Source organism: Pelmatolapia mariae, linkage group LG2 (assembly GCF_036321145.2).
Source record: "Pelmatolapia mariae isolate MD_Pm_ZW linkage group LG2, Pm_UMD_F_2, whole genome shotgun sequence".
In the NCBI taxonomy this organism is placed as follows: Eukaryota; Metazoa; Chordata; class Actinopteri; order Cichliformes; family Cichlidae; genus Pelmatolapia; species Pelmatolapia mariae.
Genome location: NC_086228.1, coordinates 1,925,949 through 1,950,982, shown reverse-complemented (window position 1 = coordinate 1,950,982; position 25,034 = coordinate 1,925,949).

Sequence of the window (25,034 nt, the reverse complement as noted above, 5' to 3'; positions counted from 1 at the left end):
TGTAATATTTAAAGAAATTAGGTCACTGCTGAACTGTATCTAACCATCATCCTTAACATTACATTAATTATCATTTCATCAAAGTGTTTATTGAAGCTGCTGGCATTATGTTATAAGTTATATTATAGGGGTTATCATAATCAAATATTAACATGTTTATTACAGGTGCAGTTATAACTACTTTAAAATGATTGAGTTAATATATATATATATCATAACTCAGAGCCTGAGTATATTGTTACAGTAAAATAGTAGCTGAGCAAAGGCCTGAATGTACTCAGCTTCTTGTGGTATTTGAGTTTGCTTAGTTACAGGTGACGAAAGGATGTCCAGTCCATGGGGACCTCAAAGGCCTTAGATCATCACCATATTCGGAAGAGTATGCCACAAGGGGAACTTCTGTGTCTGCAGTTATCTCTTAAAATACATGGATGTTCTGTACATGCAAATTATGTGCTTGTAAACGCAAGAAGGGGCGTTACAATACCCTGATGTTATAAAAGCAATCTAGAGTGTATTTTGGGTAGAGATGTACAACTGATGTTTTGCAGTTTGCACCTCTCCACGCTGCGTGCATTCATTAAAATCAATTGTTTGACCGACCTCTTCTGGACCATCATTGTTTTACTCTCGTCCTCAATTTCGAACCCGTAACACTGACTCACAGGTTGGTGTCCACTGCCATTTCTTCTCTTTACTGAGTAGCTCATTCAGCGGCTTCAGGACCGTAGCTAAATCAGGTATGAAACGTCCATAATAGTTGAGCATTCCCAGAAAAGAACGTAACTGGCTGACATCAGCTGGTGCTGGAGCTTCCATAACGGCACGCACCTTTTCTGGTGATTTGTGTAACCCCGCCGCATCAATTATGTGGTCCAGGTATTCCACTGATTCTTGGAAAAACAGGCATTTCTCCTGTTTGAGACGCAGGACATAGTCGTCCAGTCTGCCCAAAACTGCCTCAGGGGTTCTCAGGTGTGTCTGTTTGTCAGGACTACTGACTAGGATGTCATCCAGATAACAATGGGTGTATGGTAGGCCGAGAAGCACTTGATCCATAGCCTTCTGAAACAATGCAGGTGACGATGCCACTCCAAAAGGTAAGCGATTAAATCGGAACAGCCCTTTTTGAGTTGAAATAGTCAGCAGCTTCTTAGATTCCTCTTCTACCTCCATCTGTAGATAGGCATTTGCTAAGTCTAGCTTACTGAAATCCTGACCTCCTGCTAGAGAAGCAAACAGGTCCTCAATGCGTGGAAGTGGGCACTTATCCACACAGAGCTGCGAATTTAGAGTGACCTTGAAATCACCGCAGAGTCTCACTGAGCCATCCTTCTTGTTGACAGGGACCACGGGCGTAGCCCAATCACTATGCTCCACTGGTGTGATCACCCCAAGCTCAGTCAGGGGTTTCAGTTCCGCCTCCACCCGAGGGCGGAGAGCATAAGGCATGTTACGTGGTGGACAGAATTTGGGGACACTATCAGGCCTAAGAGTCAATCTGGCTTTAATTCCTTTCATTGTGCCCAGCTCCTTAGAGAAAACGGCTGAGTGTTTCTTTAACACGGCCTCCAGATTGTCATTTCCGCTTTGCTCTCTGGCATGAACCATCTTTAAGTCTTTCCAGTTCAGCTTGATAACTCTCAGCCACTCCCTACCAAACAGTGGTGGAGCATCCACCTTTACCACGTACAAGGGTAGCGTTGCACGCTGCTTATTCAGTTCAACTTGCACCTTGATGACCCCTTCTGGTGCCAGTGGCTCCCCAGTGTACGTTTTCAGCATAATGTCAGTGGGTTGCAGCGGCAACTGACTCAGCATACTTTTGTATTGTACCCATGGGATCAAAGACACAGCAGCCCCTGTATCCAGCTCCATCTCCATTTTCTTCCCGTTAACTACAGGCATTAGGGAGATACGTGAATATTTCTCTTTTCGAGACAAGGCATACAGCTCCAACTCACTATCAGTGTCGGGTCTGGTTCCTTCACTCTCACTTTTCTCTGCAGCAACATGATGAATTCTCCTCTTTTTGTCCTTTGCTCTGTTTTTAACTGCATTGCCTTTCAGCTCAGGTTTTCCCTCTTTCTCTTTCCTGTTCCAATCTTGGCTGCTTCTGGCTCTACCTTTACACATGCGTTTCGTGTGGCCCTTCCTCCCACACTGGTGACAGTCACGGTCTTTGTACCAGCAGTCATCATCAGTATGATTCATTTTCCCGCAGCGGCGGCATTTATCACCTTTTTGTGACAGCACCGCATTCACTTTAAGGGAACCACTCAACTGCTGCACTTCACGTGTTGCTGTCTCTGCCGACACGGCATAATCAACCGCTTTGCGAAACATGAGATCCTTTTCAGTCAAAAGACGCTTCTGCACAGTTTCACACTTTAATCCACGCACAAATCTGTCCCGTAGAGCATCTTCCAGATGCGCACCAAACTCGCAATGTTCTGATAGTCTTTTCATTACCGCCACATACTGTGCGACCGTTTCCTCTTCCCCCTGATTCCTCTTATGGAACCGGAACCTTTCAGCTATTACCAGTGGTTTGGGAGCAAAATGAGCTTGCAAAACACCCACAATATTGTCATACTGCATTGTCCCAGGCTTGCTTGGAGCCACTAAATTACGCAGCAGACCGTATGTCTTGGGACCCATCACACTCAGCAGCACCGGGACCTGTTTCTCAGGCTGAATGTCATTAGCAAGGATGTAATGCTCAAAACATTCAATATACGTTGCCCATTGCTCACCAGCATCATCAAAGGGGTCCATCTGCCCAATCATTCCAGCCATGATGTATCCGCTGTCCACAGCCAACACTGTCGTTTCTGACTCGTCGGAGAAAAAGCAGCTAGCCGCATCCACAGCTCCGATGCTAATTCACCACGCGATCGTCCGTTTTCCGTCCAAACTCGGCCACGCAGTCAGTACATGCTTAGTAGACGGCCAAGTCTTCCAGACTTCACAACTCGTCGCCAATTTATGTTATATTCCCACTGTAGTGTCAGTACACTATTAAAGCTTATACTGAGTCAGACTACACACACGATAGTTTGTTTACATGTTGACTACTTTTTTTTTATTTTACACAGAGTAACACACACACATAACTGGGCGTGGTGCCCCCTACTGGCGATGGCTTGCATAGCACACCATAACTCTTGGTTCATACATAACACCTTGGGCACATCATTGATGAGTCTGGTGTGTCCATAGATCCTGCTAAGGTCGAGGCTGTCAGCAATATGACCATTGCGGACCTAATGGAGCCTGATGGGATCACCCCATCAAAGTCCCGTGTCAGATCATTTCTGGGGATGGTGAACTATTACCAGCATTTTGTGCCCAATTACTCTGCCTTGGCGAGGCCTCTCTTTGACCTTCTGCCTGGCCAGATGCAGAGGCGCAAGGGGTGGGCACGTGTGGGCCAGGCAATGCAATCTCGGAAGCTGACACCTACTGACTGGACATGTGATCATCAACAGTCATTTGAGGATCTGAAGGCTGCTTTGGTGTCCTCAATGGTTTTGGCCCATCCTGACTTTGCTCGCCCTTTTGTCTTGTCCACCGACGCCTCCTTGGATGGGCTGGGAGCAGTTCTTTCACAAGTTCAGGAAGGTGATCTTGTGGCTAGACCAGTTTCAATTGCCAGTAAATCTCTTTCCCGTGCCCAGCGGAAGTACCCTGCTCTTTGCCTTGAATTACTTGCCTTGAAATGGTCTGTGTGTGACAAGTTTAGCCACTGGTTCAAGGGACATGCCTTCACGGTGTGGACTGATAATAATCCGCTTACACACATTATGACTAAACCTCGTCTGGATGCCTGTGAGCAGCGGTGGGTGGCGAAGCTGGCGTCTTACGAGTTTGATATCAAATATGTCCCTGGTTCTAAGAACATTATCGCAGATACACTAAGCTGTCGACAGTTTGTGAAGTTGGCTGTTGGAGAGAGGTTGCTTTGCTGCCCTTATAGCGACCTAGTTGGAGAAGCTCTTCCCATCTCTTTTGGCTCAGTACAGGAGGCATTTCAACAGTCGAACCACAGTCGACATCTCTTCGACGGCCAGGTTGAGGAGGAGCCTAATGTGTAGGTGCATACCAAGAACCATACCTTGACTAAAGAAGACGTCTCTGCCATCTTTGAGACACATACCCTTTGGGAGTCACGTGCCAGAACGCATGCTGTTGACGTCCTCCAACAGCTTACACAGCTACTTCTCCCTGCAACAGATGCTCAACCTGTGTTCTCTGAGGGTGAGCTTCGTGAGGGGCAGATGAGTGATCCTGTCCTCTCGAGAGTGTTGTACTTTGTGGAACGAGGCCGTCGACCTTCCAGGAGGGAGAAATCCAGGGAGTGTGCCATGGTCATTAGATACCTGAAACACTGGGACAAACTGACAATGTGTAATGGTGGCCTTTACAGAGTATCTAGGGATCAGGTCTCCAAGAAGAAGAGATATCAATTTGTTGTCCCTGATGCCCTTAAATCCAAGGCCCGCCAGAGATTCTTTTGGCCGCACACTGACAGAGATGTGAAGGATTATGTGCGACAATGCCAGCGGTGTGTCGTTGGTAAGGCAGCTGATCCTGAGGGGAGGGCACCCCTGGAGAGTATCAAGACATCTGCACCTTTGGAAATTGTGTGCATTGACTTTTGGACTGTGGACGATTCTAACAAGAAGCCTGTTGATGTGCTGGTGGTGACAGACCATTTTACTAGGATGGCCCAGGCCTTACCTTGCCGAGATCAGTCTGCTAAACAGGTTGCGAAGCAACTCTGGGACAAGTATTTCTGAATTTATGGATTCCCAGAGAGGGTCCATTCTGACCAAGGGGCATCATTCGAAAGTCAACTTGTTGCTGAATTGCTCAGGGTTGCTGGTGTGAAGAAGTCTCGGACAACACCGTACCATCCAATGGGCAACGGTAGTGTGGAATATTTCAACAGGACACTGGGCAACATGATTCGTGCCCTTCTTCCTGATGCAAAACACGACTGGCCCCGACGCCTCCAGACCCTGACATTCATGTATAACTGTACTGTGCATGAGACAACAGGTTACGCTCCTTTCTATCTCATGTTTTGTAGGGTCCCCCGTCTTCCAGTTGATGTGCTGTTCAAAAACATACTGAAAGATCCTGAAATAAGTTGTTATGATAGCTACGTGGTGTCCCTGACAAAGGATCTTCAAGAGGCAATGGCTATTGCTCAAGGACATGTTGACAAAGAACAGAGACGTCAGGCTATAACTGACGTGTGAAGGGGAACTTGATCGCTATGGGCGACAGAGTCCTGGTTTCCAACAGACGTGAGAGGGGGAAGCGAAAAACAGCAGACAGGTGGGAGTCCACCATATACACTGTCATTGGTGTGAACCCCGCTACTCACACATATGTGATCAAGAACCCTATGACTGGACAGGAGAGGGTTGTGCACCGTAACCCGTTGATGCTTGTTAACTTCTTACCTGTGGACAGTCGCCCAGATCACACTTTTCAGTCTTCTTCTGAGGCTGAATCTGATGATGTCATGGACGCGACAGGATTGCTGTCTTTCTCAGAAAGTGGGGATTCTGTGGACAGAACTCGGCAATGGGTTGACAATTTGTCGGCTGCATGTTCGGACAGCTGTGAGGGCGCTGAGCCTTCTAGTCGTGTTTTGAGCATGGCTGATGAACCTGGGCGTGTGAGTGATTTGCACCATCAAGTCGGTTCAGTGACCTCTGAACGAGCCTGCTTACCGGCACCTTCGACCATCACTCAGAGAGTGAACAGACAACTCACGCCTTCCAACCAATCTGGTCCTGGTGATGTACAATCAGTCAGATCTCATTTTGGAAGCATTATCAAATCTGTCAAACGGTTGCTCCATGTAATGTCCACTCAAGAGGTCATTAATGATGCAAGTCAGATCATTGGCAAAGTCTCTAAGTCAATACATCAGGCTTTTCAGTAATGTTTTTCTTCTACATTGTGGTTTTCAGTTTGGTGTATTCTTTGTTCCGTTCTGGTTTGCCATGGCACCCCCATGTTTGAACTTCGGTCCCGATGCGGGGACATTTCTTTTTCTGTGGGGCATGGTTTGTGTGGGGTGTAGACGGCATTCTGCATCCAGGAGCTGGTAATGAGTTGGCGCCGCTCACTCTGCTTCATCCTTTTGCGGATACTTCTTGAGTTGGTGTGTCTATATAACCATGTCGGGTTTGTTTTCTTTTGGGTCTTTCTTTTGTTTTGTTGATTTTGGTGGATGCTGTTGGTTGTGCATCTATAATTTTGAGCTAAATTCTGCGGGGGTGGATGTAACAGAGTTAGAAAACAGTTTAATGAATTTCCTCAAAATTGATGTGCTTTGTGAATAGTTGGAGCCACCTGGCAGACAAATACCGCAACTGCAACTGTTAAGGTTCCAAATTGCTGCACAGCGCATGCCTCAGCAAAGGAAAATACTCCCAAGCTGGTGGTAGGTGCTTGTGAGTGATGCTGTTGTCAATTTTAACTGAATGTTGCGGTTGCTTTTCACACTGTTGATGACGACTGTGTGCTGTTTTCTTTGTACCATTTGCCAGAATAAAGAGGGAGCCCAGAGTAAGCGTTGCAGTGCCGTCCTGTCTACATGGGCATATGACACCACATGCACCATAGACTCACAGAACATCAACAGCTACACAAGTAAACAAACAATAAATATAAGAAGAGTAAGAAAATACATCTACACTTTAGGACTAGGGGTAAAGGGATCAAAAACAATTTAAAATTTATAATTTACAGTTTGATGATTTAAAGTCTCACACATAACCTGTCGACAGGGGAGGGGGGTCGGCTGCTTCCAAATAGAGCACATTTCATTCATAATGATGTAAATCCAAGCCCTTTATGTATTCACGATTTGAATCCCGGGTTGTGCGAAATCCCAGAAATAAACCTTAGACAAAACGAATCTGTGAACTAAGGTGTAGGTCTATTAGGTTATGTTGTGGTGATCTTCGGGTTGGGGGATGGGTGTTCATACTGGAGTGCAAAATTAAAACCAAGATGGACAAGAAAAGTTCAAAGCCATCAGGTGCTCAGTTTAGAAAAAAAGAAAAGAAGAGAAGGCGAAATGAGCAAAAGATACAGGTAAGCAGATGTGTCATTGGATAATGGCAGGTCATCCTGAAACAACCAGAATCAGAATACTTTATTAATTAAAGGAAATTATGTGGGTTACAGTTGGTCCAAGAAAAAATGGTAAAAATAGTAACAGTAACAGACTAAACTCCAAAAAATACATTATGTTACAGATTTTACACATTTAAGAAATAGCACTAATATATACCAACCCGTTCTCACTCCCAAATCGTAACATTTTACGCTAGGTGAGAAATCGTCAACATATTACGTTTTCGGGCACCCAAGGCGTTCCTACGTCACGACATCGGAAAACTGCGGACACATGAGAACCGTTTGGACTCAATCTACACATCTTCGCTTTTTCCCTTAAAATCGCTTTAGAAAACACTATTTCACCTCATTAAAGTGATGGTTAAGGTTAGGAATAAGGTTATGGTTAGGTTTAGCGATAAGGTTAGGTTTAGGCTTAGGTATACGGTTATGGTTAGGTTTAGGCATAAGGTTATGGTTAGGTTTAGGGATAAGGTTAGGTTTAGGCGTAGGGATACGGTTATGGTTAAGGTTAGGAATAAGGTTATGGTTAGGCATAAGGTTATGGTTAAGGTTAGGCATAAGGTTATAGTTAGGCTTAGTGATAAGGTTAAGTTTAGAGCTGCAGTACAGGGCTGGAAACCGCCGCGTACCATAACAACGTGGAAGGTCACCTTTCGCGTTCCTCAGGAACGCCGCAGGACGTGACAAAACGTCGGGATGTTACGCCTCGGGAGTGAGAACGGGCTCTATATACAGATCACTCAATTATAAATATCAAGGATTAACAGAGGTGATTATAAATAAATATCAAGAAAACTGATGAGAATATTCCAGAGTAGAAAAGAGCGTGTGTAAAAAGGGTGTAACTATTCCAGTGTTTACAGTGTGTTAGGTGGAGGAGTTGTACAGGGAGATGGCCACAGGCAGGAATGATTTCCTGTGTTGGTCAGTGGTGCTTTTTGGTATCTCAGTCTCTCATTGAACGTGCTCCTGTGACTAGCCAGCATGTCATGTCATGGAGTGGGTGGGAGGTATTATCCATTATTGTCCTTATCTTGGACAACATTCACCTCTCAGACACCACCCTAATGGAGTGCAGCTCCATCCCCACAACATTACTGGCCTTGTGGATCAGTTTATTTAGTCTGTTGGCATCTGTGACCCTCAACCTGCTGCCCTAGCATGTAACGGCGTAGGGGGGCGCCAGATGGGGTGTTCGCCCAGGGCACCAAATAGGCTAGGACTGCCACTGCATGTATGCTTTTGCTATTTATTGTGGTTTAACCTGTCAAGGACAAAAACGTAAAGAAAATTCAGCATCAAGCCTTGTTATCATAGATTTCCTACTTTTGTTAAGTTTGGATCGACAGCTCAGTGGAGCAAGAACATCCTGGGCTCAAATCCACAATCAGGATAGTTTGCAATGGGTTTTGTCTGTGGTTTTCTCCCACCAGAACACCCATGTAGTTACTGGGGTTAGGTTAATTGGTGATTCTAAATTACCTGTAAGTGTGAAAGTGAGCGCAAATGGTTGTCTGTCTTAGACTATTTTGAAGATGATTTACCCAAACTTGGCAGCAACACTCAGCAGCACTCCAATAAATCTGACCTTTGACCTGCTGTTTGACTGGAAGCTACACCTCTGAAAGAGTTGGAGTTACTGTCTGTAATGTTTTATGGACAACATAAAAAATTATGAATAAACTTCACACAAGGTAATCAAATGGGATACTTTTAATTTCAGTGCCTGATTAGTTTTTCTTTGAACTGACCGTCAGATAGACATTAGACGAGTCCCCGTGTATTCAATGTAAATGTTTGGTCACAATGACTGCAGAGATTCTGGAGATCATATGTATGAACTGCAGTTTTGCATTTTTTAGTATATAAAAGTATATAAATCTCAACACTGAAGAGTGAGTTAATTCAAATAAGAAGCACACAGAGTTTATTATCAATTTAATCCACTACTGTACTGAGGTAAAATGCCATGGTACCTGTTTTGTTCTATTGTGCACTTGTTTCACACTTAATTTATCTGACAGTTGTAGTTACTGGTTACCAATGTTCCCTCTAAGCTGCGCGTGTGCGCAATTGCGCACTGCTGGCACTGTCTCTGCACACAGAAAATCTGCATTGCGCACAAAAAAAAATCTAACCTGAATTGAAATTAAAATAAATATGTTAACAATTCTGTTTTGCAGTGTGAGTCAGTAAGTGACTGGCTGCTCCCGTATGGGATTAGAACGATGCCGCCTTATCCCACAGTCCAGCCAATGATGCGATTCACATTCGTATATACGCAGCTAATCAACGTGGTCATCAGGATATGACAGCGTCCTTATGTTCCGACACCGGTGTTTTAGCTAGCAAAGCGGCGTGGCTGATGTTGAGTGAAGCCACGTTAATGACAACGTGTACAACCATTGGAGATGTGAGCAGGACAGACGGAACAACTGACGGAAAAAGTGTGGACTTTATACCCGTTTTTAAATTGTGTTGATAGGCCACGTAAAACCAGAGTTATGATAAAAATATCTGCAGTGTTTGGTTTTCTTCCTGAATACTATCGTTGTTTATATTTACTGCGGGAAGAAACGGGAAAAACGGCGTTTTATAAGGAAAACGCTCGAAAGCACTCTCCGCCTGTGAGCAACACCCCCCCGCCAGCCTTTCCTATTGGCGGAAAAATGTACTATGTGGACCAATCAAAAAATGATATGGCAACATGGCATTTAGTTGTTTAGGAAGGGGGAAGTTTTTGGAGTGACGGCGGTGTTTTGAGATGTGAGAGATTTGCGACATTTAGTGCAAATCTTGTGTAGTTAGTGTGTAGTGTAGTCAATAGTTTTGTTGTGTGTGTCAGAACAATGAGGCGACTGCTGAATGTTACAGGTGTTACAGGAGTGATACATCTCCTGTTGTCAGGCCTGCAGGTATCAGGTTGTTGTTCTCCTTTCCTTTCCTCTCAACAAGAACAAATTCAGTTGTTGAATTTCGTACAGATCCTACGTGATTTAATTACGCTCAAGATAGAAACATGACATTTTTGTGTTCTTCCTTTGCAGATAATGATAAGCAGAACCCAGAGCCTTTCAGGATTGTCTCCTGGCTCCAGGACCACATGTCTTCCTGTTGGTGATGCAGATTGGCAGATTCACAGCAGAGGAGAAGGAAAGACTGAAACTCATCAGGAAATTTTTTGGGATAAATTCTCAAAACTTCACCATTGTGCTTTTCACAAAAGGAGATACACACACAATGGTGAACAATTGAATCTCTGGGCTCTGCTTATCATTATCAGACACAGAGCTTTGTATCTTTAAAAACACTAACTCCTGGACATGTTCATTTCCCTAATTTCCTTAAGTTCTGCCTTTAGTTTCTTTATATTTTTTGTGTGAGCACATGCATATATTGTTGTTGTATAGCTATGTGGGTTATTATTCTTTCTTTCTAATTCTTTCTGCAGTGTCCAACAGCTGTGGGATCTGCTGTTTGTCCTCGATGTTGGAAACAACGGATCTTCCTCCAAATTTCTCACAGAGCTCCTGGATGTCCTTTTCTTCATTTAAAAAGTTAGCAACAGCTGGATCTGTAGGATCTGAGTCCACAGTGAACAGAATCACGGTGAAGTCATTGACTCGAGAGCTGAATGTGTTCTGGATGGTCTCCAACTCTCCCTCATCTTCATCAGTGAGGGAATCCACAGGTAGGACCAGGATGAAGGCATGGACACCCTCAGGATCACAGAGGGAGATACACCTGAGTGATTCCTCCATCACTGCCTCCTGAGGTTTTCCATACAAGACAGGCAGCTCCACCAGGGAAACCCAACGTCCACACACCTCTCCCTGATGTTTAACACACTCTGATGAGTTGGAGACTGAATGAAGCTCAGTCTGACCTAAAATGGCCTTGGCTGCTGACGTCTTCCCTGCTCCTCTCCTCCCACACAGAACCAGGTTTAAAGTCCACTTGATGTCCTCAGGCTGTGGTCCTTTGGTCTCTTCGGCGTAGGTGAGGAGGTTTCGTTAGTTTTGACGTACTTAACCTGCTTCATTAGTGATCTTTGGTTATTTATACTCATTCTGTACTGTCTTCCTTTACAATCCTCTAGCAGCTGCTTTACAGACTGACTTTCAGTGGACTCATTAGCAGTGTTGGGTGTAATGCGTTACTAAGTAATGCCTTACAGTAATTAAATTACTTTTCCACTGAAAAAGTAGAGTAACTAATTACTGTTCATTTTTAGGTATTTTAATTACAGTTACTTACAATGTAATTGTGTTACATTGTAAAATAATTAAACTCGCTGAATATCATTATTTAATTTCATTAATTTATCTTCTAAACGTAAAAGTAAACTCTGCCGCTTTAACATCGCTGTAGTGCAGCTGCACGTCATTTCGCGCCAGTTTGCTGCATAGTCGTATTCTACAGCGGAAGATGTCGGACTCGGCTGAAGCGAGTGGTTGTTTTATGACATGGACATATTCCCGTCTCTTCACTTTTCTGAAACAAGCAGACAAGAATATTACAGCAACATGTAAGCTATGTCCTGGGGAGAAAAAACTATCGGCTGCTGTTAATAGCGAGAGCACGAGAGCATAGACGAACACTTCTGAGTGATCCTTGTTCATCATCCATGGATAACACCGCGGCAACTCCTGCTAAGCAGGCAAAACGTGATTTTACTTCAGCAGCACAGAAAGCGTCTGAAGGTGAGCTTAAAAAATGACTGCAGGCTACATTGTGGAAGAGATGCTACCGCTGTACTGTAGAGTCTCCGTCTTTAAAAAAAATTATTTATTATTTAAAGAGTTTAATTTCTGTTGTTTGTCCACTCAAGGTTTATAGGGATTTTAAGAAGTATTTAGTTTAATTACTTATTTAGTAATTAAGTTACTTTTCAGACACAGTAATTAGATAAGTATTTTAAATACAATATTGACTAAGTAATTAGTAATTAGTAATTAATTACTTTTTTATAGTAACTTACCCAACACTGCTCATTAGTCATGATGACCACTGAGTGCTTTAAGCATCTTCACCAAACAATCTCAGGATGAAGTTTGGTCTTTCTCTCTTCTTTTCGGTGAAAGTCGAGGGTTTAACTAACAGCAGAAGAACATTTAGTCCAGGTGTACATAAACCCACACATCTGCTAATTTCTTTTTTTACAGTTTCCTCAGACAACTTGAAGATGCTTGGAGTTTTAACTACTGTTAAACCATATGCTCTCCACTCTCCACAGGTCACTGGACATTTGTCCACTGAAGAATGCTTTTGGAAAGACTTCCCTTTGTGACTTATGATGATGTTTCCAAGCTTAGTCTTTTTGTCCTCACTTTTTCCTGACAGCAGAATCTGAAACTCAGCAATGAGAGAAAGTAAAAAAAATATTATGTAGATTAAAAAACAACCTGTTGTGTTGTCAAATGCATTTAGTAAGACTACTCATTAAGTGGTGATTGTCAGAGCTTTGCACAAAGATGAAGAAGCCATTTAGTCTTTTTTTTAAAGAGAGCCAAAGCAAGACCTCACTCACAGTTTAAATAATGTTGTATGTAGTGGAGGTAATAGTTGAAATAACATATAGATAGACAAAAAAGAATATGTAAGATCATGGTCATAGCCACTCTGATACAAAAGCTTCAGTTTAAATATTCTGGGTGTCACCATTTTGGTTAAAGTGACCATGAACAGTGAGCCATACAATATGTACTATAATTGCATCAGAACCCGCTCAGTACAATTGGTTGATTCAGTATACTATAAGTATTCAGTAATGTGACTAGTTTTATGACAGTCAAGGGATATCACCCATTATACTAACTTACCAGCAGTGTTAAAGGTTTCAGAATGTTCAAATGTTTCACGTCTAACATGCTGTCCTTTGCTGTTCTTCACAGTTTGGTCCAAGTGATCCAACAGCTCTAAAGGTTCAGTGATCTTCTCCCAAAAAAGTACCTTCTGCATTTTGTGATGATATCTTCCAAGGGTGGATTCCCCAGATTGCTTTCTGTGACATCTAAAATGGTGGTGGTATCAAAACTAGTGAATGATCAAATGATCATTCAAGGAATCTGCAGATCCTCTCTTTGTGCTCCTCAGTGAAGTCTTCAGTCTTTAGAACCATGAGGAACACATGAGGTCCAGGATCAGAGAGTTTCACACAGTTTTCTGCATGTTGCTTAAGTTTGTCTTCTGGGATGTTTGGATGTAGAAGATCTGGAGCGTTGGTGAGAGCTCTTTCCTTTGAAAAGTCCACTGACTCTCGTGCAGCATTCTGGCACTTCAATATTGTGGTTCAATTCAACCACAATATTGAAAACACTCTGGCAACCTTCATGTTTGTATACACTAAAGCTGGTGCACCAAAATGTCATACCAGGAGGTTCTTTAAATACAAGGGGGGAGCAAGAATCAGAAGCCCAGCACACACAGACTAAACAGGTCCAAACAAATTCAGCTTCTTCCCAGAGGAGGAATGCAGGAATAAGCAAACAATGCTAAAAAATAAAATAATTAAAAATAAACCCTTTACAATAAAATGTTCATTTTACACCAAAATCTGTGCAATCCTGTGGTGGATTTTTAGATAACATGTGTATCTATATAACTATATATCTATCTGCACTGAACATATATACTGTACTGTATATGCTGTAACTCTTCAGCACAAGACATTTTGCCCTCACCAGTGTTTATTAAGGTGGTACAGTAACAGGGTAGTTAATGCCAGGAAGAGTTTTCCTGAATAACTTACTCTCCAGCTCCGGAAACACATGACAATAAAATCACCTTAAGTAACCATGTATACACAGACAAGCATGTAACGTATGTAGTTAGGTCAAGTATTATTCACATGTATAGTATAAGATTATACCACTTGCTGACTGCTTGTTGTAAGATCATGTCGTGACCTATTGTGATAAGGCAATGCAAAGGGTAGCCAGAGTCCTGACTGGCCCCGGGCCAGGACCTTTGCCGGTATCTAACCCTGCACCCGCTGTCTCTTTTTTTTTTTCTTTTTTTGCCTGTCCCGTTTGGATCTTTAGCCATCAGAATTGCTGTCTGAAGGCAAAAAAAGATGCCAAGCGGCTTTACCAAGTGGATCATCATGGCCTTGCCATATTGGTCCATTTGGTTGACCTTTATTATAATTATGTATTTCTTTTATGTGATTTCGGTTGTTACAGACGGGACAGACATGACTGGGGGATAGGACAGGGAGAAAAAATGAAAGAAAGGGAGGGAGAGAAAGAAAAATAGAGGGGGGAGAAGAGATGGTGAGAAAGTCGGGAAGAAAAAAAAAGAAAAACAAAACAAAACACCTGGATCACCTGTATGGAGAAGAAAAAACAGAAGAGAAAACAAACAAAAAAGAGCAACATAATAAATACAGCACCATCACAATAAACTAGCTAACAGTAGATAACAGTAGATACTAAATATTACATGTTATTGTGCAGCACGCAAGATCGACAGCGCACAATGTGCTTTGAGGTAGCAGCCAAGAAAGATGTAGTTTGTGTCTGTGATCACCTGTGTGCACACCTGTGTGGATCAGCATGCTTGTATTCAAAAGGTTTCTCCATGTAACGATCTGCTAGGGAGTGTGGGGAGTCATAGCCCCATCCCCCAGGGCATGAAGCAGGTATGGAGGAGATCCAGGCCCCAGAATACGAGGACCCAAGGAGGACCACCAGGGGGGGCAACCGTGCCACCCTCCTGGGAAGAGCTGAGGAGAGCCCCAAACAAGAGGTCACGCAGCAGCCACGGAGCAGAGGCCAGAGGGGGTTGCAGTGACGTGCCCGCGTGCTCTGCCGGCAGCCAGCTGTGCCAGAGAGGACCGGGCCTAGAGGCCAAAGGCCTGAGGGCACCCCACTTCCCTGGAAGGGGCCCCGCCAATCGACCACCAGGAGTGAGTCGGTACTTACATGAGCGCCCTGCCCCAGACACCAAGAACCACCAACACACCAGCGTGTGAAGGCATCAGCCACTGGCAGGGAGTGTGGTGAGGGGAGACAGGCCTCCGTACCTCGGAGAGCCTGAGATGTTCCCAGAGAGGTGGAGTCTAAGACCCGACCTGACATATAGACACAGACGAACAGGCGCACGCAGACACAAACGTGCACCTGCTGTCTTTGGCTGGAGGACAAGAGGAAAGTTATCCAGCAAGACGGGGCAGGGTTACTGGTCCCTATAAATTCAGGGACCAGAGGACACCCCACCTTCTTTCTGTCCCTCTCTGTGTGGCTCTGCTCTCTGTGCTTAAGGCTGTACACCCCAGGGCTTTGCTTACTCTGTTGCTGTTCTGTGTATGTACTTCTTGCTGTTCATTTGATTCAATGTATTAAACTCTGTTCCAATAATTCTACTCTTTTCCAGAGCATCTTTTTGAGTGAATTGATTTTAATTGGATTGGCCAGAAATGTCGTCCATCAAGCCAGCCTGGCTAATCTCCATAGCAACCCCTGGGAATGCCTTGGTGTTCCCTCAGATGAGCCGGGGCTAGGGAGGTCTGGGCTTCTCTGCTTAGGCTGCTGCTGTGACCTGGCAATGGATAGATGGATGGAATACTTTGTGAAAATATATAATAAAGCCATAATCAGCTGCCTCTCCAGCCAGTTTGTCATCACAAGGATCAACTCTGTGATCATAGTCAGCTTCCAAATATTATCCCTCTAAATGGAAGCTGATTCATGTTCTGGTTTCCATGGACTTTAGACAGATGTCATCATGGGTGACATCTTTTTTTTTTTTTACCTTTGCATTTATTGTTTATTTTATTTTCATTTGCTGAACACGGGACAGCTAAATGATAACAGATAAATGACATCTAGAACGCCCCTGACAGCAGATGGAGGGATGTCCACCCATCAGTTCATGCCCTGAAACTCAAGACCTATTGGGTTATGCAGCAGGAGAATGATCCGAAACACAGCAGGAAGCCCAACTCTGATTGGCTAAAAAATAAATAAATAAATAAATAAAAAATAATAAAAAAACATGAAGCTTTTGGAGTGGCCGAGTTGAGATCCAGACTTAAATCAAACTGAGACGCTGCCCAAGTTATAAACCCCAGCAGTGTGGCTGAATTACAGCAGTTCTGCAAAGATGAGTGCTGATCTGTCATAGTGTTCAGATTTTTTTATTCCCAGAGCTGGATCATCAAGAAAAGCCCTGAAATGTTACATTATGGTCAAACTATATTTTAAAACTACTTTGAATTCAACTATACCAACACATGACTATATGTAATTAAGAAGTAGATCACATTTTCTTGTACAGTGTTATTGTGGAACTCATCAGTATCAGTATTTGCTCACATTTATCTTAAATGTACTCACAAGAAACTAATGTTGCATCATTTTGCCTCCAGTGAACAAAAGCACAGTCCTGACAGTAACCAATAAGACCTGAGTAAATGCAAACACTGACAAAGGGTGTGTCAGGGAAGAGGAAGGGACGTGACAAGAAAGACTAACGTCATCAAATCAAGACATTTATGAGCATTCATGAGCATTTATGAGAGGCTCAGTGTGCATCAGCAGTTTATAAATATAATGAAATAACAGCAACGATTATGAGATAAGCTTTGAGATGCAGAGTCTTTATCATTTAATGTTTTCTTCTCACAGAAATGGACTGAAGGAAATTTAATGGCTTTTGAATTAAAGATTTGATCAAACGTTGGATGGCTGCAAATTTCCTCCAACTCAGCGAGGGGAAAACCGAAGTCCTCGTATGCGCCCCTGATAGATTTCTATCCCAGATAGTGAAAGCCCTTGGTCCTCTCTCACTCTATGTTAAATCCTCTATCAGGAATTTAGGTGTCACCTTTGACTCGAGTCTCACATTGGATGGGCATGTCAATTCTCTGGTTCGGTCTTGTTTTTATCATTTAAGAAATGTGGCTAGGCTAAGCCCGATTTTATCTCGTTCTGAACTGGAGATTGCTATACATGCATTTATCTCGTCACGGTTGGATTATTGTAATTCGCTGTTCATGTGTCTTAGCAGAGGTTCTCTGGATCGTCTGCAGGTTGTGCAAAACGCTGCAGCGAGGCTTCTGACAAAATCCTCCAAGTACTCGCATGTGACACCATTGTTATCTCAGTTACACTGGCTTCCTGTTAAATTTAGAGTTGATTTTAAGATCCTGGTCTTGACCTACAGAGCTGTGCACGGACTGCCACCTGCCTACATCTTTGATCTGCTACAGCCCTATGTCCCTAGCAGGTCTTTGAGGTCATCTGATCAGGGCTTACTTGCTATAAAAAATACTAAGAGGAGGACTAAGGGTGACAGAGCTTTTGCCAATGTGGCCCCGAGACTGTGGAACTCTCTCCCCCAAGCACTAAGAACTGTGGACTCAGTAGCTGTTTTTAAAAAACAACTCAAAACTTACCTTTTTAAAACTGCTTTTGGTTAATTGTTTGGCTGTTTTATTTTCTCTTTTTAAATCTTTTTATGACTTTTAATCTTATGTGCAGCACTTTGTGATTCTGTCTTGAAAGGTGCTATATAAATAAAAATTTATTTATTTATTATTTATTTATTTAAAATTTAAGCTTTTTTAGTTTTTCTCTGTGACCCTTATGTTGCTCTAACTCATTAATTTCTCATGTGTTGGGTCAATAAAATATCGATCTAACCTATCTTATGTATTTATATCTATCTAAGCTTTAATGGAGAGGAAAACTGCATAACAGGCATCATTCCAGATATTTTTGCTTTCACAGTATAAATCTGGTCACCTTCAGATGTGCCAGATAAAAAATGTTCTGTTTCCAGGCGTGTTTGTCTACAAGTGTCCTCATCATAACAAATGTAAGTATTGAGTGTATGTTTACCTCCTTATTATCTTTAAAGAATGAGTTGTTTAGTCTCTGCTACATGCCTTTGTTACTTTCTTCTTGGCTAGCAGATAGAACAGGGCCATGCATCAGATCGTTCTTGTACCTGTTGTTTTTTCATGTCCTTCTACCAAGCTCACAACTTTAGTGCCGACACAAACACACAGTGTCACCTTTTGGTGTAGCATGGAAGTACATCAGTTCACCACAGTAAATCAAATCTTGCTGTTTTGTATGAGCCTAAATTTGTCTTTTATATGTTGCAGCCAACAGCTGTATGATGTCAACCACAGGGTAACATCAGTGTTTGGAGTATTTGTGAGACTGTGGTATGAAAACACTCATTTTAAATCAATTCATTCCCTCACCTGACCGTGATCTAAACCTGTTCAGATGATAAACATGAATCAAATGATGAAATCAAATGAACTTCAACACTTTTAAAACTTCAGCACTGGATTATTGGCCCTTCTTCACTTCACGTCCTGACAGCCCCCACCACAGCTCTGAGGGAGAGACGTTGTCAGGCGGCTGAGAGGCACAAATGACAAAAAAATGACAGCAAGTCTGGATGAATGTGCTCTGCATCTCTGAAATATTATTATGCTGAAGGTACGACTCTTTTATGACATCCTCCACACAATGCACTTGAACATATAAAAGTGATGATCACCTCTTTCATTGTATTTTGAGTGTTTTAATCAACCTTGTTACATCATTTATAGGAAGTGATGTAATGAGTTAATGGGGCTGAACAACCCCCTGAAAGACCCACTGAACTAAATTTGGTGATCAAAGATGTTTGTTATGCTACTAAAACAGAAAGGTCAATTATGACTGGGAACAAGTGGGATGAGGTTGCCCAGAATTGGACGGTTAAAGAAACTGTAATGCAAGACAACATAACAGGGATGGAAATGTGTTTTTTTTTAGTCTCAGGACAATAAGACGTTACAAATCACCTCCATCTTAGCCACGAGCTAAGCCACCCAGCTGACAAGTGAACTTCATATTTTATAAACAACCCTGCATTCTCTTGACTTGATGATCAGTCCAGTCCTTTAAGTGATGCCAGTGGAGCATATGTGACCAACAAACGTGCAGTGTTGGGCAAGTTACTTTGAAAAAGTAATTAATTATAGTTACTAGTTACTTCTTCAAAAAAAATAACTGAGTTAGTAACTGAGTTACAATATTCTTCTTTTTTTTTTTACCTGTCCCGTTTGGTTCTTTTGCCATCAGAATTATTGTCTAAAGGCGAAGAAAGATGCCCAACGGATTTACTTTACCAAATGGACCATCCCAGCCTTGCCGTAATGGTCTATTTGATTCACCTTTAATTGTTTATTTTATTTTCACTTGTTGTATGCGGGACAGACTTTACCGGGGGAAAGAAAGGGGAGAAGGAAGGAGGGAAAGAAAAACAGCTGGGAAGAGGGACGGGGGAAAAGGGCAAAAAACAAAAACCAACAGAATAAGCAGACAAAAAATACATATTGACCACCTGGATCACCTGTTGAGAAAGAAAAAAGAAAGCAAGCAGAAGAAAACAAGAGTAACAGAATAAACAACATCACAATGATATATGGAACTAGAAACAATTTGCATTTCCTGCGAAAATGCTGTGTGGATGCCGGAACGCTGAAGCTGTCGTCTGAAAATGACTGAAAAAGTTGAAAAGCTGCAAAGATTGTATGGCAGTAAAGAAACTGAAAAATTATGCTGAAAACAAGTGAAGAAGCAGAATCTTTTGCTGAAAAGAGGTGAAAAGGCCAAATTCTGCTTTAAAGGGGTACAGAAGTTCAAATTTGTACTGAAAAGAGGTGAAAAGGTTCCTTCTGAAATGAGTAGAAGATACTGAGATTTGTATTGATAAGAGGTGAAAGGCTGAAAATTCTGCTTAAAATAGGTGAATCAGCAGAATTTCTACTGAAAAGAGGTAAAGAAGTAGAACGTTGCACTGAAACAGGTGAATCAGCAGAATGTCTGCTAAAAAAGAGATTTCTGTTGAAAACACCTGAAAAAGCTGGGATTTGTGCTGAAAAGGGGTGAAAAAACTCACAATTCTGCTGAAACGGGGTGAAGAAGAGGTGTTGGGCTATTGAGAAGAGTTAAATAAGTTGAACTGATATGTTTGGGTACAAATACGATGATTTGGCATTAATACTGGGTTTTAGCACAACTACTGTGATTTGGGTGAAATACTATGATTTAGAAAAAATATGACTTTGTACAAATACAATGTTTTGGCACAAATACTATGATTCTATAATTTGGTTCGAATGCTATGATTTGAAACAAATACTATGATTCGGCAGAAATACTATTATTTAGTAGAAATACTATGATTTACCAGTAGTACAATGTTTCTGCAAAAATACTATGATTTGGTAGAAATACTATGCCTTAGTAGTAATACTATAACATAGCAGATATAATGTGATTTTGCAGACATGGTATGTTTTTGCACGAATACTACGATTTCGCTCAAATACTATGAAATTGCAGTAATACTATGATTTTGAAGGAATACTATGATTTGGTAGAAATACTATGCCTTAGTAGTAATACTATAACATAACAGATATACTGTGATTTTGCAGACATGGTATGTTTTAACACAAATACTACGATTTCGTTCAAATACTATGAAATTGCAGTAATACTATGTTTTTGAAGGAATACTATGATGTGGTAGACATACTATGCCTTAATAGTAATACTATAACATAACAGAAATTTTAATTTGGCACAAATACCATAACTTGGCACAAATACCATGATTTGGCAGAAATACTTTGATTGAGCAGGAGTACTAAGATGTAGTAGAAGTACTTTGATTTAACAGAAATACTATTATGGAGGAGTAATACTTTCTGCAGAAAAGACGGAGAGAAGCAATCACAGTAGCTGCTCATCTCACTGAGCCAAAGCAGTTCTTGTTCCAACAAGAGATATGATGAGAGAAAAAATATGCAGGGGGGGCCGAAGAAGCTGAATTGTTGTGAAAAGAGGGGAATATGCAGAACTGTATGCTCGAAACAGGTGAAAATGCTGAAATAGTGTTGAAAAGAGGTGGAAAAGCTGAAATTCTTCTGAAAGAGCAGAACAGGCTGAAAATTTTCAGATACTCATTGAGCCAAACTGGAAAAGAGGTGAATCAGCAGAATTTCTGCAGAAAAGAGGCACAGAAGCAGAAACTTGCGCTGAAAAGAGATGAATCAGCAGAGTTTCTGCTGAAAAGAGGTTTTTTTTTTCTGAAAACAGCCAAAAAAGCTGGAATTTGTGCTGAAAAGGGGTGAAAAAAAATGAAAATTTTGCTGAAAAGGGGTGAAGAAGCTAAAGTATACCAAATCAAAGTATTTGTGCCAAAACATAGTGTTTCTGCCATATTGTGGTACTATTACATTACAACATGAATACGGATTAAAGATGAAAGAAACTGGCAACAAATTCCTCCACTACAAAACCAGTCTGATACCACTTCTTTGCAGTGTTCACGTTTACTAAGGCACTACCCAAAAGGCGCCACAAGAGGGCACTCCAACACAAGAGATGACCTATGTACACTGATGCACTTAGTAACAGTCAGCCTCCCTGGATTGGCAGAAATAATGTGATTTAGTAGTAATACTATAACATAACAGATATACTGTGATGTTGCAGACATAGTATGTTTTTGCACTACTCATTTGTAGTGAAAAAAATAGCAATATAAATTACAGGTCTGTGATAGTGTATAAATTTGTAGTGAAAAAGAAATGTTGACCAAGGTGGGATTGAACCCACGACCTTTGAGCTGCAGAGCCGTGTCATTACTGATTGCGCCACCTGGGAGGGGGGCGGGCGGCTGAAAAACTAAGGCATCAGGAATCAGAAATAGATTGCGGTGAGAGGCGAAAAGCGCCGTTTTTAGGAATTACAAAACGACGTGTAACTCAAAAACTAGGAGACCTAGCAGCATAATTCTTGTACTGGGTGAATCAGCGGACTTTGGTGTATTTTGACTGCGATTTTCATAGCTCTTTGTACCTCCGCCGCGGAGATATGACGAGAGAAGAAACGGCTTCATTTTCAGAGTTTGAAGACTGAGAGAAGGACAGATTTCCATTAGAAAAGCTGCTATAATCATAAAACTTTGCAGAATTGTAATAAATGAACAATAAGAATAACTTGTCTGTGATAGTGTATTAATTTGTAGGGGAAAAAAATGTTGACCAAGGTGGAATTGAACCCGCGATGTTTGGGCTGCCAAGCAGTGTCATTACCAACTGCGCCACTGGTAAACAAAGAAGTGGCTTGGAAAACGGGGACATGAACTGTCAGATTTAGATCGCGGTGAGAGGCGTAAAACGCCGATTTTTGGAGTTATAAAACGTCGTGTAACTCCAAAACTAGGTGGAATAGAAGCATCATTCTTCTACTGGGTGAATCAGCGGACTTTGGTGTACTTTGACTGCGATTTTTATTGCTCTTTGTACCTCCGTCGCGGAGATATGATGAGAGAAGAAACGGCTTCATTTTCAGAATTTGAAAAGTGAGAGGAGGACAGATATCCACCCCTCAAACAAACGTAATTTATGGCTCAACAGTAAGATGACTGTAAAAACTGCTCCACTTTGATTCAACAGAAATACTATTATGGAGGAGTAATACCTTAACATGGGAGAAATATTGATACAGACACACAAACATACATATACACAGAGCCTAAAGGGAGCAGTGGCTGTTAAGACTCTGGGCTTGGTATATCTAGGTCAGCTAAATTGGCTGCACCTGCTGTAATCAGCCCTTACACACACAGACACAGAGAGAGGTATAAGTTTTCTGCAGTGTATTTCTCACATTCAGGATTCCACTCGAACAAATGGCCATAATTTCCTAACCGTAGGGGCTAGAACGGTCATTCTTACACCGTTTTGTTCAGAAGAGATCGGGGAATCTTAAATTTTTTCACAATTTATCATTAAAATATGAATTATTAAAGATATTTGACTTCTAATGCACCATAACTGAGTAGAACAAAGCAAAAGCTGCCTTGACTTGCCCTCAAACAACGCTTTCTAACTCTAAATCTATTTGGAGTATCAATATCATTCTTTCACCGTAAGAGACAGCAGGCTTTGGTGAACAGTCATGGAAATTTTCAGGTCTCTGTGGAAATCCGACAAAAAGTTATGACGAGAGAAAAAAGTGGTTCATTTCCAGGGTTTGAAATCTGAAGAAATCTGAGCGAGGGACAAATTTCCTACCCTCAAACAAACCCAATTCATGGCCAAATGGTAATATTTGAGAAAACAATTCTTGAATTGTGAGCGTCAGGAGTGTCTGAAGATATACTGGGATAAGCCTCATGTTTTAACTTCGCTTCGTTAGGGAGATATGACGATTTGAATATGCCTCTCATGACAGAAATAAAGCTGTGATTTTGAACAAACTCTCCATTGACTTTGTATGGAGACTTTTCCGACCTTGTGTTGGTCTGAGGAGATTTGGCAAAATTCTATAAATCCCACAACAATGACAGTGACATTTTCTGAAAGCCAGCAAAAATACCTACGTTTTGATGTATAATTTGTGTGAGTTAAGTGAAAATTGAGCGAGTAGCAAGAAGTTGTTCGGACATGAAGAGAAGACTGCAAAACCTTCAGTGGCACACTGGAAGCCAAGACCATAGCAACCATAACAACGCATGTATTTTGTGAAAAATCACAAAAATGAAACTCAAAACTTTAAGAGGCATAAAAGTAAAACGCTAAAAGATTTGAAAAAGCTGACTTATACCTGAATAGCCCAATAATTTGTGAACATTTTAAAGTTTGAATGGTTATTCTAGGCGAAAGTATGCGGAAGTAGTTAAGTTTCAAAAACAAGAAAGTTTTAGCAGAATTGCAGAAGTTTCCCATTCATTTCAATGGGACAAATTAAAGGAAAAAGCTTAATATTTTAAAAAGTATAATAGTATGAAATACCAAAAGATATAGCCGGAAAGGGAAAAATTAGCAGAATAGTTTAAAATTTGAACGGTGAAAATCGGCTGAAAATTGTGGAAGTAGATCCACGGCGAAAAACGTACGGAAACACCCGGAATAATAATAATAAAGATAAAGAATAAAGAGAAACAGGAACTCAATAGTGTGGATGCATAAAGCATCCACACAATAAAGAATAAAGAGAAACAGGAACTCAATAGTGTGGAAGCCCTTGAGGGCATCCACACAAATATAACAGTAAATACTAAATATTAAACATTATTGTGCAGCACGTAAGATTGACAGCGCACAGTGTGCTTTGAGGTAGGAGCCAAAAAGGGTGTAGTTTGTGTGTGTGATCACCTGTGTGTACACCTGTGAGCATGGACGCGCTTGATTTTTTAAAAGGTTCCTTCATGTAATGATCTGCTAGAGGGTGTGGGGGGGCCACTGCCCCGTCCTCCAGGGCATGAAGCAGGTGTGGAGGAGATCAAAACTCCAGACATCCAGAGGCCCCCAGAACACAAGAGACCAAGGAAGACCAACAGAGGGGCAGCCGCGCCACTATCCCAGAAAGAGCTGAGGAGAGTCCCAGATGAGGGGTCACTCAGCAGCCGCGGAGCAGAAGCCAGGGGGGTTGCAGTGACGTGCCCGTGAGCTCCGCCGGCAGCCAGCCGTGCCTGAGTGACCGAGCCCCGGGCCGAGAGGCCGAGGGCACCCCACCCCCGAAGTGGCCCGAGCGAGCCCCAGGTTCCAGGCCCCGATAAGCAGCCACCAAGGATTGAGCCAGTGAGTACCTGGGCGCCCACCCCCGGACACAAAGAACCACCAACGCACCGATGTCTGAGGGCGTCCGCCACCAGCAGGGGAAGTGGTGGGGGGAGATAGGCCTCCAAACCTTGGAGGACCTGAGATGTCCCCAGAGAGGTGGCGTCTGATACCCAACCTGACATATAGACACAGACATACAGGCACACACAGATACAAACATCCATTCCCACCCTCATGCTCTCATATGCAATTACTCAGCACTCAACCAACGTGG